Source organism: Bombina bombina, chromosome 2 (assembly GCF_027579735.1).
Source record: "Bombina bombina isolate aBomBom1 chromosome 2, aBomBom1.pri, whole genome shotgun sequence".
NCBI lineage: Eukaryota > Metazoa > Chordata > Amphibia > Anura > Bombinatoridae > Bombina > Bombina bombina.
Window position 1 is genome coordinate 169,891,544 of NC_069500.1, and position 18,112 is coordinate 169,909,655.

An 18,112-nucleotide genomic window follows, 5' to 3' on the forward strand; every position below is an offset into this window, starting at 1 on the left:
AAAAAAAGATTACAAGATTTTTAAGCTAATTACACCTATTCTAAGCCCCCTAATAAAATAATAAACCCCCAAAATAAAAAAAATTCCCTGCCCTATTCTAAATTAAACAAATTTCAAAGCTCTTTACCTTACCAGCCCTTAAAAGGGCCTTTTGTTGGGCATGCCCCAAAGAATTCAGCTCTTTTGCATACAAATACAATACCCCCCCCATTACAACCCACCACCCACATACCCCTATTCTAAAACCACCCAAACCCCCCTTAAAAAAGCCTAACACTACCCCCCTGAAGATCTCCCTACCTTGTCTTCACATAACCGGGCCGAACTCCTGATCCGATCTGGGCGATGTCTTCCTCCAAGCGGCAAAGAAGAATTCTTCCTCCGGCGACGTCTTCCTCCAAGCGGCAGCAAAGTCTTCATTCTTCCGGCGGCATCTTCAATCTTCTTTCTTCGCTCCGCCGCTGCGGAGCATCCATCCCGTCCGACTATTGAACTTGGAATGAGGTACCTTTAAATGACGTCATCCAAGATGGCGTCCGCCGAATTCCGATTGGCTGATAGGATTCTATCAGCCAATCGGAATTAAGTTAAAAAAATCTGATTGGCTGATTGAATCAGCCAATCAGATTCAAGTTCAATGCGATTGGCTGATCCAATCAGCCAATCAGATTGATCTCGCATTCTATTGGCTGATCGGAACAGCCAATAGAATGCGAGCTCAATCTGATTGGCTGATTGGATCAGCCAATCGGATTGAACTTGAATCTGATTGGCTGATTCAATCAGCCAATCAGATTTTTTTAACTTAATTCCGATTGGCTGATAGAATCCTATCAGCCAATCGGAATTCGGCGGACGCCATCTTGGATGACGTCATTTAAAGGTACCTCATTCCAAGTTCAGTAGTCGGCCGGGATGGATGCTCCGCAGCGGCGGAGCGAAGAAAGAAGATTGAAGATGCCGCCGGAAGAATGAAGACTTTGCTGCCGCTTGGAGGAAGACGTCGCCGGAGGAAGAATTCTTCTTTGCCGCTTGGAGGAAGACATCGCCGGAGGAAGAATTCTTCTTTGCCGCTTGGAGGAAGACATCGCCCGGATCGGATCAGGAGTTCGGCCCGGTGTGGTGAAGACAAGGTAGGGAGATCTTCAGGGGGGTAGTGTTAGGCTTTTTTAAGGGGGGTTTGGGTGGTTTTAGAATAGGGGTATGTGGGTGGTGGGTTGTAATGGGGGGGTATTGTATTTGTATGCAAAAGAGCTGAATTCTTTGGGGCATGCCCCACAAAAGGCCCTTTTAAGGGCTGGTAAGGTAAAGAGCTTTGAAATTTGTATAATTTAGAATAGGGCAGGGAATTTTTTTTATTTTGGGGGTTTATTATTTTATTAGGGGGCTTAGAATAGGTGTAATTAGCTTAAAAATCTTGTAATCTTTTTTTATTTTTTGTAATTTAGTGTTTGTTTTTTTTTGTAATTTAGTTTAGTTAATTTAATTGTATTTTTAGATAGATGTTTGTAGTTTATTTAATTTATTGATAGTGTAGGTGTATTTGTAACTTAGGTTAGGATTTATTTTACAGGTAATTGGGTAATTATTTTAACTAGGTAGATATTAAATAGTTAATAACTATTTAATATCTATTATACCTAGTTAAAATAATTAACAATTTACCTGTAAAATAAATATTAACCCTAACATAGCTACAATGTAATTATTAATTATATTGTAGCTATCTTAGGGTTTATTTTATAGGTAAGTATTTAGATTTAAATAGGAATATTTTAGTTTATAAATTAATTAGATTAATTTAATATAAATTTAGTTAGGGGTGTTAGGGTTAGATAGAGTTAATATAAATACTATAGTAACTATATTAACTATATTAACCCTAATATAATTAGGGTTAATATAGTTAATATATATAATGTAATACCTATATTAACTATAATATACTTAGGGTTAACATAGATAATATGGCTGGCGGCGGGGTAGGTAGATTAAATAAGGGGTTAATCATTTTAATAGAGATGGCGGCGGTGTAAGGGGCTTACATTGGGGGTTAATAATTTTAATATAGATGGCGGCGGTGTTAGGGGCTCACTTTAGGGGGTTATAGATATAATATAGCTGGCGGCGGGGTACGGGAGCGGCGGTTTAGGGGTTAATAACTTTATTAGGTTGCGGCGGGGTACGGGAGCGGCGGTTTAGGGGTTAATAGCTTTTTTATTGTTAGGATAGTGAGGGGGGATAGCGGATAGAGGGCTAGACTTGTCGGGCTATGTTAGGGAGGCGTGTTAGACTTGTCGGGCTATGTTAGGGAGGCGTGTTAGACAGTGCGGGTGTTTTAGACTTTAGTCAGGTTTTATAGGCGCCGGCAGTTTCTAACGTGCCGCAAGTCACTGGCGACGCCAGAAATTTGTACTTACGCAGATTTCTGGACATCGCTGGTTTGTCAGACTTACGGCACGTTAGCATCTGACGGCGCAGTATATGGGATAGCACGAGTTGCGAGCTGAAACTGCGGGCGACGCCGGTTCCCTCGCTTGCGCCGCAAACTGCGATCTATATCGGATCGCGTCCCTAGTAGTTAACATATACCGCAAAAAAAAACCATGAATCACAAAAAAAAAAACATTACACAAACTACACTTACACTCATACAAACACTACACTATATTTATTTTTAAGATTTTATATTTTCACGTCAAATAGAACGGATCAAAATTACGAGATCTCTGGTGTTTGAAGAAAAAAAAAAGCCACACAAATCCATTCTCCATTGACTTTCCTAGACAGACGGGAACAGACACTCATATAGCTACATCTAACTACAAATATTATCACATACATACACTAATCGATACATACAAACAATATACAGCACATTACATACACAAATAAGATTTTTATTAGGAAATAAACACGTTTTAGCTACTTTTTAACACAAGACCATGACGTTACTCACTTTACGCTCAAAACAAGTCTTGGATTTTATTTCTACACACATTTGTCTCCTCCATTGACTTCTATGGGGAAGACGTGCTCGTGCACGTGACAGGCAGATTTATCTAACGCACGGAAAAAGCGTAGACAAGAAAACTCGTAATACCAGCATTAGAATTGTGAAACTAACTCATGCTTTCTTGCGTTAGTTCCGCTATGACAAATAGATCAAGAAATAGCTAGTTCTCTATGGAGTTATGGCTTTTACTTCTGTGAAATTCACTACAACATCAAATTGTTATATAAATTTACATTACATCAACTACAAATCACCATCAACAATACAAAATATATTTAATAAATTACATCATATTTAAACGGACAGAAAAATAATTTGAACATTTCATTACTCACAAACAGTAGACAATTATAACACGTCTCATTTCATTTATTCAACTCATATGCTTGCATGAACAGCATATCTACATAGGCTTAACACATGATCATTAATGGATGCACATACATTACTTTTATCATTCACTCATACATGTGCATTGATATAATGGGGGAAAAACACATTAGATTCTCTCTATGAATCATGAAACATAAAATAGGGATTTTACTGTCCCTTTAACATCACGATTCACTCAGAATATAACATTAGGAATTACGTACAATAAGAACATCATTAGAACAGATTACAGCTGTCACTTTTTGGGAAGGAACAACAATGCTATACTGCTTTATAGAAATCGGCATATGTGGGAGAGAATCACAATATATACGTATATGTACATAACACGCATCACGCAACCATAAAGCACACATTTATATTTGAATCATCACACAATAACAATGTAGTAAAATACAACAACACAATGAGGATTTGATAACTAGACAGGCAGGTTGATAATATGATGACGTCATTAGAAGCTTCAACCATACACATTACAGCTTTAGGACTGTACCGCCCCTTTCAGAAGTTTAGCACTCAATACTACATATACGTAAAAAACACAGAGACACCCACACAAAACACACACCCTCACAGAAACATCCACAGAAAACACATACATACACACACACACACCCTCACAGATAAAACACAGAAAGACATACATACACACACCCTCACTGAGACATCCACAGAAAGCACACAGACATACACACACCCTCACAGAGACACCCACAGAAAACACACACCCTCACAGAGACATCCACAGAAAACACATACATACACACACACACCCTCACAGAGACATCCACAGCAAACACATACATACATATACACACACACACACACACACACACCCTCACACCCTCACAGAGGCATCCAGAGAAAATACACAAAGACAAACATACACACACCCTCACAGAGACACCCATAGAAAAAGTTCAAAGACATATGCACACACCCTCACAGACATCCACAGAAAATGTACAAAGACATAAACACCCACCCTCACAGAGAGACCCACCGAAAAAAATACATACACACTCATAGAGACACACTCACAGGAGGAAACATTTATGCACCTTGCATCCCCTAAATCAACATGTGTGACATGCATGATAAAAAAAATTGCAGAAATTAAAAGATCACTTTTTAAAGAATCATATTTGTAAATGTGCAAACAAAAATAATTCTGTGAATTCAAAATTGTACATTAATCATCTGGGTAGATGGCTAGAAGAAGAAAAGTACTTTTAAAAGGTTGACGTATGTTTGTTTGTTTTTTCCCCAACCAAGAGCACCACTTCAAATATAGTGTACAAATGTTCCCATCTGTCAGCTGTACTTATGGATTTTGAAAATGCTGCAATCTATATGGTCTTGGTGGAACCATAAGCTGTGGTACTCATACCATTAGATCTGGTTAAATGCATGATTTAGGCTTGTTGGTATGTATTTCAAAATTAAGTCATCTGTAGTGTAAACTGAACAGTTTTAAGTTAACCTGTCTCATTTCAAACACTGAGCAATCTTAGTCTGAGAGTATAACATTTTATGCAGATGTAAAAATCTTAGATAAAATGCCTCCTTGCATCTGGAAAGTCCTTGCATAAAGGGGCAATAAACTGGAATGTAATATAATATATATGCATATCTGCCAAAAGGGCACCTACCGTTTGTGTATTGAGGAGGAAAGATTTCTGAATGGTTTTAAATATAGAATTTCTGGGGGGGGCGGAGCCTATAGCTGTCGCAGCAGGATGTGTTTTTGGAGAGCTCTTGGGTGGTGATAGAATCTAAAAGACTTTTTACCACATCTAACTTAATATTCTGTTTGATTTCAAGTTGCCTAGACTGGGGACACTCAGGAGAAGTCTGAGGGTTCATCGCACAAGACCGGACCTGCCTATGCTCTTCAGCTTAACGGCACAGAGTCGAGCCACGAGGCTTACACTGAGTGCTTGAATCTTAGTGCTGTTGGGGCTGCCCGCATCTTTAAACCCCCCCGGAGTTTCTGGCTCTGGGTTAATAAACCAGATTCTTAACGCTGGTTCAATACATGCCAAATTGGTCAATGGAAGAACTCCAGTGCGCAATTGAGCAGATTCTGCTGGACTTTGAGCAGAAGTTTTACGCTACGCTAGATGAGGCTTTTCAACCCCCACATGCCTCTGACTATGGTGGGGAGGAGAGCGTTTGCTACATACCTCCAACGATTGATTCAGAAGTCTACCCTGCCTTGATAACAGATCAGAGGACCACTAACCTGGTGACGCATCCTGTTTTCTCCGAGCTGCAGGATATTGCAGCTAAGTGGCGTCCGGCTTTACTGGCATTTGTCAAGTCTGGCCATATGGTCGTTACCCAACAGCTGGTGAGGCCGAAGGTATTGATGCAGCAGCGGGCAAGGAACGGAAGGTAGGTATGATCCACGGCCTTGCCGGGCCACCACTTGTGCAGGCCGACAGCTCCGTTGCAGTTGCTCCACAGAACAGGCCTACGAAATCACCCAGCCTGCCTCACTCTATCTATCTCATGGTCACTGGAGTGTTTAGCAGTCAAGCGGTCAGTGATCACGAGAGATTTTACCTCAACTCCTTTCAGGGCTATAGGTTATCAGCATGGAGGTCGTATTGCATTTACTTCAGCCAGAGCCCGAAGAGAGGAGTTGGTTAAATGCACATAGGATCATCAACAGCTTGTTATAGAGACAATTCCATACTTCATTACCCTATTACACTTTTAGCACATAGCGGGCTCTAAATATTATGGACGCTTAATGACAATAACTCCACGCTTTCTCTTTTTCTTTTTTTTTTTAATATGATGCATCTGGTCCCTATGATAGAAAGCATGCTATGTGAGGTTTGTTCTAACACAAATAAGTTTATTCCAATGCAGTTGGCTCCGTGAACTCCCAGCACTCAAGCATATAAAAAATAAGTGAGCACTCTACCTCTGGTCTGGGGCTATACTTTATGCATGGTCTACACATATTATGATATATTCTTTGGTTTGGGCCTAATAGGTACGCGTGTTTCCCGTGCTCCTTGGACTTGGATCTATGTTTCACTCTGGACTCAGGGATTGGAGCTATAAAGCAGAATGTATATATAAATGTAGGGGCATGTTTGTGTTTGTGTGCGTGGATGGGTACATATACAGTTGTATATGGGGGGGTATGTATATAATGTTATGTGCCATTTTGGTAATCGGGAGGACTATAGCATGACTTGCAGAGATGTTTAGTTTCTATGAGCAAATGCAACTATATGTATAAAACGATCACTGTGAGAGGGCATTAGTGAGTTAGAGTTCGCTTACAATTTACAGCCTATTCTCCACTAGTTCTAAGCTCACAGTACATACCTCTAGTAATCCCTAGTAGGCGTAACCCCCTTCCTGTTATAACTAAGAACTGAGTTGTTATTGACCAATTAATCCTAGCCCCATTGTGTGGTAAACACGGAACCCCAAACTTTAATTGTAGATGCCATGGAACCATTTAGTAAGTGCATGCAGTATATCACATATTAAGCCTATAGTATTTTCGTCTATACCTCTCCATCAGGGTAATCTTGTGATAACCACACTGAGCTGTTACCTAAAGACCTAGAGCCTTTTTGTTTGTTCTAAGGGTCCAAGAGTGGCCCTGTTTGTTTTTGTTTTTGCCCCCCCTACAAAACCCCTCATCGTGTTAAATATGCAATTAGGGAGGTCCAAGAGCGACTTCCACAGATCATTAGGGAGGATCACTCATCTTTCATAATTTATTGTTCAAGGGGAGATTCATATTACTTTTATTAGAAAACGGAGGTCTTATTTATCTGGTTGCAATTAGTTGCTTGGTTGCTGATAATGTAACCTTGACATATCCTAGATAAGTATGATGTTCAATCGACTTGTGAATTACCAACATTACCTGTCTATCTATGTTTACATTGAAATTGTCTAATGCACCCTCCCTGTTATGTCTTTGTTTAATGCCTCAATAAAAATAATTTAAAATAAATATAGAATTTCTGTTTATGTTGCGCAAATAGCGTAGAGGGTCGCGCATGCACATTTTAAATTATAGGCAGAGTTCCAAGCACGGGAGCGTGCGGCACTTCATTTACATGGGGCGCATTGTGCGGCTACGATTGGCTACAACAGCTGCCAGTCAAGTAAGCCAAATGAAAATCGTAGTGAGAGGCTGCATTAGATGAGCTAATATAGAGTGAATAAAATGCTGATAAATTAAAGTACAGCTGACTTTTGTGCTAAACAAGCATATCGATATGCTATTTAGGAGAAGACCTTTTATAATATGTGAAACTGTTTAAGTGAATTTACCATCACTTTATATGGGCAGATAGAGAATGCAATTTAACCATTTTGTTTTTATTTTAGCAAATGTCTGGTTTATGTGAAATACGCATATGTAGCATGTCTTAGCTTAAATGGCCAGATAGAGAATGCAATTTAACCATATCATTGTCTCTTTCCGCAAATGTCTAGTTTTAGCTCCAAACAGATATGTAGCATGTCTTAGCTTAAATGGGCAGATAGAGAATGCAATTTAACCATTTTGTTTTTAGTTTAGCAAATGTCTGGTTTATGCGAAATATGCATATGTAGCATGTCTTAGCTTAAATGGCCAGATAGAGAATGCAATTTAACCATGTCATTGTCTCTTTCCGCAAATGTCTAGTTTTAGTTCAAAACAGATATGTAGCATGTCTTAGCTTAAATGTGCAGATAAAGAATGAGATTTAAACATATAATTCTTTTTTAAGGAAAATGTTTATTTTAAGGGATTTTCGTGTACACAAATGAAATGTATTTTAATATAATAATTATAAATAAATTATTAATATTTGTAATTTTGTTATGTTCATTATTTATAGGTGATTCTGGTTACATGAGCCGGCCTTGGCTCATTACGCCTATACGTAACCCCACTGACGAGGCCCAGGAGCGCTATAATAGGGCGCACAAGCGGACTAGGGCTGTAGTGGAGAGGATGTTTAGGATCCTCAAAATGAGACTAAGATGCCTGGACAGGTCTGGAGGAGCCCTCCAATACAGCCCTAGTAAGGTGGCGAAGATCGTTATAGCCTGCAGCGTCCTGCATAACATTGCACAGCGGGCTGGGATGCTGCAGGCCGTCCAGGCGCCCCAAGGCCTCCTCCAAGATGAGGAGGACGACCCTGTTCTAGAGGGGCCATTCTGGGACGAGGGGCTCAATGTCAGAGCAGACATCATCAACCGCCACTTCAGACGGTAAATAATAGAAGTTAGATTGGAGTATTGCGAATATACCTCTCCACCCCTGCTCTCTCTCCCTCTGTCCTCTCTCATGTCAGCAACTGCTTATCTGGTATTTCTTCCTGGAGGGCCTCTCACCACCTAAAGATTAACATGTCCAAGACTGAGCTCCTTCTTATCCCCCCCTCAAGCTCTACGCCGACTTCTGACTTCTCTATCCCTGTTGACGGCATCACCATTTCCCCATCGCCCCAAGTCCACTGCCTCGGAGTCGCACTTGACTCAAACCTTTCCTTCGTCCCCCCATATCCAATCGCTTTCTACATCCTGCCGCAATCATCTACGCAATATTTCTAAAATTCGCCCTTTTCTGAGCGCTGACACCACAAAGCAAATAATTCACTCCCTTGTTATCTCCCGACTTGACTACTGCAATAACCTACTCGCTGGTCTTCCTCTTCCCCGCCTCTCCCCCCTTCAATCCATCCTAAATGCCTCTGCCAGGCTGATCCACCTTTCCCGTCATTCTGTATCTGCTGCACCTCTCTGTGAGTCCCTTCATTGGCTCCCCATTCACAGCAGAATCAAATTCAAAATTCTCACCCTTACATACAAAACTCTCACCAACGCCGCTCCCCTCTACCTATCCTCTCTAATACACAAGTATACTCCAGCCCGTCCACTAAGATCCAACAATGACCTGCTCCTTGCATCCGCAACTATCACCTCCTCTCATGCTAGACTGTCGTGCAGCACCTACCCTCTGGAACACTCTCCCTCGTGCTGTCACGCTTTGCCCTAATCTTTCTTCCTTTAAATGTTCCCTGAAGACTTTTCTGTTCAGGGAAGCCTACCACCCAACTCAATTATAAATTAATTTCACTTACCTAACATTTTCCTCATCTAACTCTGTATTAACATCTTTCTAAATCTTGCCGTCCTCAACTCCTGTTTCTCAACCTCCTACCCTTCTAGATTGTAAGTTCCCATGGGAATAGGGCCCTCAATCCCTCCTGTATGCATTTGTAAATTTTGTCCTGTATCTTACAAGTCCTGTATTGTTTTATTTAAATGAATATGTTGGCGCTTAATAAATAAAGTATAATAATTCTAGGGAAATGAGAAGTAGAGAATTGTGCAAACATGTTAGGATTGTTCATCAAATGATTATAAAAATGTATTTTGATTATTATAGGTGATGCTCCTGGCATTGGGTCCTGTAACGACTTCGCCACCTGGTTTTTAAAGACATCAGCTGATAAGTATAAATAATGTATGGACTGTGGCTGGCGGGAATTTGGCACAATCACCCATCATATGGCATACATTTTACAAAGTAGTATTTAGTTTACACATTACTAGAAATTTGGATACTCAGAAAGGGATCCTCTAGCAAGACTATATGCTTCAAAGTATATGCTCCTCAGGCGGAGATGGTGGATGCTTTAGCAGTTCCTTGGTTTTATCAACCTGCTTATATCTTTCCGCCTCTAGTTCTTCTTCCAAGAGTGATCTCCAAGATCCTTATGGAACAATCGTATGTGTTTCTGATAGCACCAGCGTGGCCTCACAGGTTTTGGTATCCGGATCTTGTTCAGATGTCCAGTTGCCAGCCTTGGCCACTGCCTCTAAGACCAGACCTGTCTCAAGGGACGTTTTTCCATCAGGATCTCAAACTGTTAAATTTGAAGGTATGGGAATTGAACGCTTAGTGCTTAGTCATAGAGGTTTCCCTGACTCAGTGATTAATACTATGCTACCGGCTTGTAAGTCTGTTTCAAGGAAGATGTATTATTGAGTTTGGAAGACCTATATTTCATGGTGTTCTTCTCATAAATTCTCCTGGCATTCTTTTAGAATTCCTAGAATTTTACAGTTTCTTCAGGATGGTTTGGATAAAGGTTTGTCTGCAAGTACTTTGAAGGGACAAATCTCTGCTCTTTCTGTTTTATTTCATAGAAAGATTGCTAAGCCTCCTGATATTCACTGTTTTGTTCATGCTTTGGTTCGTATCAAGCCTGTTACTAAATCAATCTCTCCTCCTTGGAGTCTTAATTTGGTTTTGAAGATTTTGCAGGCTCCTCCTTTTGAGCCTATGCATTCTTTGGATATTAAACTACTTTCTTGGAAAGTGTTGTTTCTTTTGACTATCTCTTCAGCTAGAAGAGTTTCCGAATTGTCTGCTCTCTCTTGTGAGTCTCCTTTTCTGATTTTCCATCAGGATAAGGCTGTTTTGCGGACTTCATTTAAATTTCTTCCTAAGGTTGTGAATTCTAGCAACATTAGTAGGGAAATTGTTGTTCCTTCCTTGTGTCCTAATCCCAAGAATGCTCTTGAAAGATCTTTGCATTCTTTGGATGTTGTAAGAGCTTTGAAATATTATGTTGAAAGCATTAAAGATTTCAGGAAGACTTCTAGTCTATTTGTTGTCTTTTCTCGTTCTAGGAAAGGTCAGAAAGCTTCTGTCATTTCTTTGGAATCTTGGTTGAAGCTTTTGATCCATAAAGCTTAGTTGGAGGTGGGGCAGTCCCCACCTCAGAGGATCACAGCTCATTCTACTAGATCAGTTTCCACTTCTTGGGCTTTTAAGAATGAAGCTTCAGTTGATCAGATTTGCAAAGCAGCATCTTGGTCTTCTTTACATATATTTACTAAATTTTACCATTTTGATGTATTTGTTTCTTCTGAAGCAGTCTTTGGTAGAAAAGTTCGTCAGACAGCTGTTTCAGTTTGATTCTTCTGCTAATGTTTCAATTTTTTTTCTTGCAATTTATGAGAAAAACGTATTTTTTGTGGATTTAATTGTTTCAGCAGAAAATGGCTGTTTCTCCAACATAGGTGTGTCCGGTCCACGGCGTCATCCTTACTTGTGGGATATTCTCTTCCCCAACAGGAAATGGCAAAGAGCCCAGCAAAGCTGGTCACATGATCCCTCCTAGGCTCCGCCTACCCCAGTCATTCTCTTTGCCGTTGTACAGGCAACATCTCCACGGAGATGGCTTAGAGTTTTTTAGTGTTTAACTGTAGTTTTTATTATTCAATCAAGAGTTTGTTATTTTAAAATAGTGCTGGTATGTACTATTTACTCTGAAACAGAAAAGAGATGAAGATTTCTGTTTGTATGAGGAAAATGATTTTAGCAACCGTTACTAAAATCCATGGCTGTTCCACACAGGACTGTTGAGAGGAATTAACTTCAGTTGGGGGAACAGTGAGCAGTCTTTTGCTGCTTGAGGTATGACACATTCTAACAAGACGATGTAATGCTGGAAGCTGTCATTTTCCCTATGGGATCCGGTAAGCCATTTTTATTCAGACAGTAAATAAGGGCTTCACAAGGGCTTATTAAGACTGTAGACATTTTCTGGGCTAAATCGATTCATATATTACACATATTTAGCCTTGAGGAATCATTTAATCTGGGTATTTTTGTTAAATAATATCGGCAGGCACTGTTTTAGACACCTTATTCTCTAGGGGCTTTCCCTAATCATAGGCAGAGCCTCATTTTCGCGCCGGTATTGCGCACTTGTTTTTGAGCAGCATGACATGCAGTCGCATGTGTGAGGAGCTCTGATACATAGAAAAGACTTTCTGAAGGCGTCATTTGGTATCGTATTCCCCTTTGGGCTTGGTTGGGTCTCAGCAAAGCAGATACCAGGGACTGTAAAGGGGTTAAAGTTAAAAACGGCTCCGGTTCCGTTATTTTAAGGGTTAAAGCTTCCAAATTTGGTGTGCAATACTTTTAAGGCTTTAAGACACTGTGGTGAAATTTTGGTGAATTTTGAACAATTCCTTCATACTTTTTCGCAATTGCAGTAATAAAGTGTGTTCAGTTTAAAATTTAAAGTGACAGTAACGGTTTTATTTTAAAACGTTTTTTGTACTTTGTTATCAAGTTTATGCCTGTTTAACATGTCTGAACTACCAGATAGACTGTGTTCTGAAAATGATGCCCAAGATGATTCCTCAAGTGAGGGGAGTAAGCATGGTACTGCATCATTCCCTCCTTCGTCTACACCAGTCTTGCCCACTCAGGAGGCCCCTAGTACATCTAGCGCACCAATACTCCTTACTATGCAACAATTAACGGCTGTAATGGATAATTCTATCAAAAACATTTTAGCCAAAATGCCCACTTATCAGCGTAAGCGCGACTGCTCTGTTTTAGATACTGAAGAGCATGAGGACGCTGATGATAATGGTTCTGAAATGCCCCTACACCAGTCTGAGGGGGCCAGGGAGGTTTTGTCTGAGGGAGAAATTTCAGATTCAGGGAAAATTTCTCAACAAGCTGAACCCGATGTGATTACATTTAAATTTAAGTTGGAACATCTCCGCGCTCTGCTTAAGGAGGTATTATCCACTCTGGATGATTGTGAGAATTTGATCATCCCAGAGAAACTATGTAAAATGGACAAGTTCCTAGAGGTCCCGGGGCTCCCAGAAGCTTTTCCTATACCCAAGCGGGTGGCGGACATTGTAAATAAAGAATGGGAAAGGCCCGGTATACCTTTCGTCCCTCCCCCCATATTTAAAAAATTGTTTCCTATGGTCGACCCTAGAAAGGACTTATGGCAGACTGTCCCCAAGGTCGAGGGAGCGGTTTCTACTTTAAACAAACGCACCACTATACCCATAGAAGATAGTTGTGCTTTCAAGGATCCTATGGATAAAAAATTAGAAGGTTTGCTTAAAAAGATGTTTGTTCAGCAAGGTTACCTTCTACAACCAATTTCATGCATTGTCCCTGTCACTACAGCCGCGTGTTTCTGGTTCGATGAGCTAGTAAAGGCGATCGATAGTGATTCTCCTCCTTATGAGGAGATTATGGACAGAATCCGTGCTCTCAAATTGGCTAATTCTTTCACCCTAGACGCCACTTTGCAATTGGCTAGGTTAGCGGCGAAGAATTCTGGGTTTGCTATTGTGGCGCGTAGAGCGCTTTGGTTGAAATCTTGGTCAGCGGATGCGTCTTCCAAGAACAAACTCCTTAACATTCCTTTCAAGGGGAAAACGCTGTTTGGCCCTGACTTGAAAGAGATTATCTCTGATATCACTGGGGGTAAGGGCCACGCCCTTCCTCAGGATAGGTCTTTCAAGGCCAAAAATAAACCTAATTTTCGTCCCTTTCGTAGAAACGGACCAGCCCCAAGTGCTACGTCCTCTAAGCAAGAGGGTAATACTTCTCAAGCCAAGCCAGCCTGGAGACCAATGCAAGGCTGGAACAAGGGAAAGCAGGCCAAGAAACCTGCCACTGCTACCAAGACAGCATGAAATGTTGGCCCCCGATCCGGGACCGGATCTGGTGGGGGGCAGACTCTCTCTCTTCGCTCAGGCTTGGGCAAGAGATGTTCTGGATCCTTGGGCACTAGAAATAGTCTCCCAAGGTTATCTTCTGGAATTCAAGGGGCTTCCCCCAAGGGGGAGGTTCCACAGGTCTCAATTGTCTTCAGACCACATAAAGAGACAGGCATTCTTACATTGTGTAGAAGACCTGTTAAAAATGGGAGTGATTCATCCTGTTCCATTAGGAGAACAAGGGATGGGGTTCTACTCCAATCTGTTCATAGTTCCCAAAAAAGAGGGAACGTTCAGACCAATCTTAGATCTCAAGATCTTAAACAAGTTTCTCAAGGTTCCATCGTTCAAAATGGAAACCATTCGAACAATTCTTCCTTCCATCCAGGAAGGTCAATTCATGACCACGGTGGATTTAAAGGATGCGTATCTACATATTCCTATCCACAAGGAACATCATCGGTTCCTAAGGTTCGCATTCCTGGACAAGCATTACCAGTTCGTGGCGCTTCCTTTCGGATTAGCCACTGCTCCAAGGATTTTCACAAAGGTACTAGGGTCCCTTCTAGCGGTGCTAAGACCAAGGGGCATTGCAGTAGTACCTTACTTGGACGACATTCTGATTCAAGCGTCGTCCCTTCCTCAAGCAAAGGCTCACACGGACATAGTCCTGGCCTTTCTCAGATCTCACGGATGGAAAGTGAACGTGGAAAAGAGTTCTCTATCTCCGTCGACAAGGGTTCCCTTCTTGGGAACAATAATAGACTCCTTAGAAATGAGGATTTTTCTGACAGAGGCCAGAAAAACAAAACTTCTAAACTCTTGTCAAACACTTCATTCCGTTCCTCTTCCTTCCATAGCGCAGTGCATGGAAGTAATAGGTTTGATGGTAGCGGCAATGGACATAGTTCCTTTTGCGCGCATTCATCTAAGACCATTACAACTGTGCATGCTCAGTCAGTGGAATGGGGACTATACAGACTTGTCTCCGAAGATACAAGTAAATCAGAGGACCAGAGACTCACTCCGTTGGTGACTGTCCCTGGACAACCTGTCACAAGGGATGACCTTCCGCAGACCAGAGTGGGTCATTGTCACGACCGACGCCAGTCTGATGGGCTGGGGCGCGGTCTGGGGATCCCTGAAAGCTCAGGGTCTTTGGTCTCGGGAAGAATCTCTTCTACCGATAAATATTCTGGAACTGAGAGCGATATTCAATGCTCTCAAGGCTTGGCCTCAGCTAGCAAAGGCCAAGTTCATACGGTTTCAATCAGACAACATGACGACTGTTGCGTACATCAACCATCAGGGGGGAACAAGGAGTTCCCTGGCGATGGAAGAAGTGACCAAAATCATTCAATGGGCGGAGACTCACTCCTGCCACCTGTCTGCAATCCACATCCCAGGAGTGGAAAATTGGGAAGCGGATTTTCTGAGTCGTCAGACATTACATCCGGGGGAGTGGGAACTCCATCCGGAAATCTTTGCCCAAATTACTCAACTGTGGGGCATTCCAGACATGGATCTGATGGCCTCTCGGCAGAACTTCAAGGTTCCTTGCTACGGGTCCAGATCCAGGGATCCCAAGGCGACTCTAGTAGATGCACTAGTAGCACCTTGGACCTTCAAACTAGCTTATGTATTCCCGCTGTTTCCTCTCATCCCCAGGCTGGTAGCCAGGATCAATCAGGAGAGGGCGTCGGTGATCTTGATAGCTCCTGCGTGGCCACGCAGGACTTGGTATGCAGATCTGGTGAATATGTCATCGGCTCCACCATGGAAGCTACCTTTGAGACGAGACCTTCTTGTTCAAGGTCCGTTCGAACATCCGAATCTGGTCTCACTCCAGCTGACTGCTTGGAGATTGAACGCTTGATCTTATCAAAACGAGGGTTCTCAGATTCTGTTATTGATACTCTTGTTCAGGCCAGAAAGCCTGTAACTAGAAAAATTTACCACAAAATATGGAAAAAATATATCTGTTGGTGTGAATCTAAAGGATTCCCTTGGGACAAGGTAAAGATTCCTAAGATTCTATCCTTTCTTCAAGAAGGATTGGAGAAAGGATTATCTGCAAGTTCCTTGAAGGGACAGATTTCTGCCTTGTCTGTGTTACTTCACAAAAAACTGGCAGCTGTGCCAGATGTTCAAGCCTTTGTTCAGGCTCTGGTTAGAATCAAGCCTGTTTACAAACCTTTGACTCCTCCTTGGAGTCTCAACTTAGTTCTTTCAGTTCTTCAGGGGGTTCCGTTTGAACCCTTACATTCCGTTGATATTAAGTTATTATCTTGGAAAGTTTTGTTTTTGGTTGCAATTTCTTCTGCTAGAAGAGTTTCAGAATTATCTGCTCTGCAGTGTTCTCCTCCTTATCTGGTGTTCCATGCAGATAAGGTGGTTTTACGTACTAAACCTGGTTTTCTTCCAAAAGTTGTTTCTAACAAAAACATTAACCAGGAGATAGTCGTGCCTTCTTTGTGTCCGAAACCAGTTTCGAAGAAGGAACGGTTGTTGCACAATTTGGATGTTGTTCGCGCTCTAAAATTCTATTTAGATGCTACAAAGGATTTTAGACAAACATCTTCCTTGTTTGTTGTTTATTCTGGTAAAAGGAGAGGTCAAAAAGCAACTTCTACCTCTCTCTCTTTTTGGATTAAAAGCATCATCAGATTGGCTTACGAGACTGCCGGACGGCAGCCTCCTGAAAGAATCACAGCTCATTCCACTAGGGCTGTGGCTTCCACATGGGCCTTCAAGAACGAGGCTTCTGTTGATCAGATATGTAGGGCAGCGACTTGGTCTTCACTGCACACTTTTACCAAATTTTACAAGTTTGATACTTTTGCTTCTTCTGAGGCTATTTTTGGGAGAAAGGTTTTGCAAGCCGTGGTGCCTTCCATTTAGGTGACCTGATTTGCTCCCTCCCTTCATCCGTGTCCTAAAGCTTTGGTATTGGTTCCCACAAGTAAGGATGACGCCGTGGACCGGACACACCTATGTTGGAGAAAACAGAATTTATGTTTACCTGATAAATTAATTTCTCCAACGGTGTGTCCGGTCCACGGCCCGCCCTGGTTTTTTAATCAGGTCTGATAATTTATTTTCTTTAACTACAGTCACCACGGTATCATATGGTTTCTCCTATGCAAATATTCCTCCTTAACGTCGGTCGAATGACTGGGGTAGGCGGAGCCTAGGAGGGATCATGTGACCAGCTTTGCTGGGCTCTTTGCCATTTCCTGTTGGGGAAGAGAATATCCCACAAGTAAGGATGACGCCGTGGACCGGACACACCGTTGGAGAAAGTAATTTATCAGGTAAACATAAATTCTGTTTTTTATTTTATCCCTCCCTTTCTAATGACTCTTCTGTGGACTTCCACATCTTGGGTTTTTCTATCCCATACATCACTAGCTCATGGACTCTTGCCAATTACATGAAAGAAAACATAATTTATGTAAGAACTTACCTGATAAATTCATTTCTTTCATATTGGCAAGAGTCCATGAGACCCACCCTTTTTCTGGTGGTTATGATTTTTTGTATAAAAGCACAATTATATTTCCAGTTCCTATTTTTTGTTTGCTTTTTTACTCCTTTTTCTATCACCCCACTACTTGGCTATTCATTAAACTGAATTGTGGGTGTGGTGAGGGAAGTATTTATAGGCATTTTGAGGTTTGGGAAACTTTGCCCCTCCTGGTAGGATTGTATATCCCATATATCACTAGCTCATGGACTCTTGCCAATATTAAAGAAATGAATTTATCAGGTAAGTTGTTTTTTAAATAAGACACAATAACAACAGTTTAAAAGAACTAAGTAAGAAGAAAGAGAGAAGAGCAAGAAGAAAAAAAATAAAATCCGGCTCATCAATAGAAATACCGGTCTCCCATTCCTCACTTATCTCTCTGAATCCTTTTCCCTCATCTTTCTTGTTGTCCCTTTTCTTTTGTATAGGTAGCGAGAGGCCACAAGCTGTTACATATGGGATATACATTCCTACCAGGAGGAGGCAAAGTTTCAGTACTGTTTTGGCTTTCTGCTACTAAGTGGACGAGTGTCTATGGGTAAGTATGTTTTTTTGTATTTTTTAATAGACACAGCTATGTTTATGGGCACTTTTAAATGTTTAAAAGTGTATCTATATATGTGTATGTATGGCCCTGTGAC